The following is a 2500-nucleotide window of genomic DNA, read 5'->3' as shown; positions in this document are numbered from 1 at the left end:
ATCAGAAAAATACAAAAAAGGAAGTATATAAATTTAATAGCATTTTCTCTTGAAAAATTGCACTAAATATAACTGATAAAGCAACTTAATCTTCTAGCTTTACACCATCACAATCTAACGCAAGATTTATTGCACACTCAAAATAATTGCATGTCTACTTTCACTTCATGTCTCCCAAGCAGACATAATGCTGTTATATCATTCCTGAATTAATTTTAGTATTTTACATAAATACCAATTTTAGACTTCTAGGCCTCAAAGGAGGTATATGTGACCACTGATTAGTTACAGCATTTGGGAAATACCTTATCATTCATTCTCATTAAAGCTGCTTATCTATTAATAAATATAATAATTTATTAAATATCTTCCCAATAAATATGTTAAATTTACATTACCTCATACATTTCATCAAACAGTACAACAAGATCCCTCTCAAAATAATATGCCCAGAGTGTAAATATAAAACATTTTGCCCAGTTTTCTTAATTCTAACTAGTCTCACGAGATTCACATGACAGTCTATTATAAGAGGTACTTCAATTAAGTACTTACACATTGCTGATATTAGATTTAATACTGTCTAAAGTACAGACAAAAAGACACCTTTGCCCTTCACATGTCACAACCAGCACAAAATATTTTTAATAAAATCAAACAAATGTATCTTTTGATATTTTTACTGAAACAGGAAATAGTCATAACTTCTTCGCAATAGTCATAACTTCTTTGCAAGTATTTTCTTAGCACTGAAACCCAATAACTTGACCCCTATGAAAATCTATGCAAAACCTGAGACCTCTTGCTCAGTCACTCTTTTATAAAGCATACAAGCACCTTGTGTAACTGTTCAAGAATTCAGTTTAAGTGTTTAGACCTATTATGCTTACAAGTGTCTACATTGCAGTCTTTGTAGTTAATATTACCATATCTACTCCCTTACAAGACATATTATTTACAGCTGAACCATTCATTCAATACCTTTACAATCATTCATTGCATATTTCAGCTACTATTAAAAAAGGCCATGTTTATCACAACTTTGTCACAAAACTAGGAGTCTCAATTCATCTGAGACTCCAACATAGTTATGGACTTGTAAAGCTTTGTAATACACAATATACAATAAAGCATTATAATGAAAGGAAATGCAAGAAAATACCCCTTACAATTGTAAGTACATAACAATACTAGATAGTTAAACAAGTAGAAAACCAAAGGGAATGTTACAGAAAATAAAAGTTTTATGCAAAATGCAGTTATTTTACCTCTCGCCAAAAGTGAACTCAAAACAAAACAAAAACAGAAGGGAAAGGTCTATTTCTTGAAGTTAATAAAAAATGTAATAGTTTCAAAATTAGCATTTGCACACATTATTTCTTTAGGTCCTGAATAATCACAAACCTTTAGTAAATTAACTGAAACAGATGGAACAGATTCTCCATACTTACAGAGAACAGTACATTTGGCATACATTAAAACACTTATTCCTCAGATAACTGCTTAACACAAACATGTACAATTATACAAAGTTAAAAATGGAAATCAAATATCATCAACATGAGTAGTCCCCTAACTTGATTTTTTAAAAATAATGTGCCTTTTTTCATACCAATTGTACTGCCTCCTCAAAATGACCTACACTACGTAAGAAACAATGAAATACACCAAAGAAAAAGTGTAACAAAATATAACTTTAAAGTACAAGTAACAACATACAACTGTTTTGTAAGATACCACATTTTGATACTAAAAAGAGAAGAATTGTAGAAATCATGAACTAATAAGGATAAATAACATTATAACTGTGAGAAAGGACTGCATAATATCTCTCACAAAGTGATACACAAGCAACAGAGGCTTGCATATTCAACTTGCTTAATTTTTGGCACTGGCTACATACTGCAAGTCCAATGAAGAGGTTACAAAGTGAATTTGAATGAACATGCAAGAGAAATATATATATAACTACTATACTCACATTTAGTTGTCATACAAAGTTTCTTCAAAATATTTTTTCATTTGAAAATAATTTCATGGACCAAAGCAAAAAACTTCTGGTTCAAGTAACAATCAACAACCCTCTCACATACTCTGTACCAGATGAACACTGATAAAGAGAAAAGTCAAATCTCCATTCAGATCTAATGCCATAGTTTTATTGCTTTCTGAAGACTTGGATGTAATTTATATATTTTCTTTTATACTCCCATTATGGTGACATGAAACAATAGAATGATATTCCCTTCCACGAACAAATTTGAAAATTGACAAAAAGAGAAATCACACAATATTTACATTTTGAAAGTCATAGGTTTGTAACAACGAAAAACTAATATTTTATTTCATATCTATATAAAACTGCATAGATGTCACCCATACTAATAATTCCTGAAAAAAATGAAACAATTTTTTTAGTTAAACAGTGCCATACATATTTACACAAAAGTTCAGTGATATTGGAAGCCCAAAGGAAAATCTTAAACTGCTTGATGTTGCA

At 30.0% G+C, this 2500-nt stretch overlaps 1 protein-coding gene across 1 annotated transcript in view; it reads right to left on the bottom strand.

Moving 5' to 3' along the window:
* LOC113813444 (putative uncharacterized protein DDB_G0290521) overlaps window positions 1-2500 on the bottom strand; it is a 27434-nt gene that overhangs the window by 795 nt on the left and 24139 nt on the right. The window contains exon 11 of the mRNA XM_070124015.1: window positions 1-2500. This exon is cut by the window's left edge and continues 795 nt beyond it; it is cut by the window's right edge and continues 83 nt beyond it. The gene's annotated coding sequence lies outside the window, so the exon portion shown is untranslated.

Source organism: Penaeus vannamei, chromosome 8, assembly GCF_042767895.1.
Source record: "Penaeus vannamei isolate JL-2024 chromosome 8, ASM4276789v1, whole genome shotgun sequence".
NCBI lineage: Eukaryota > Metazoa > Arthropoda > Malacostraca > Decapoda > Penaeidae > Penaeus > Penaeus vannamei.
This window is presented reverse-complemented; position numbering and strand designations above follow the sequence as displayed.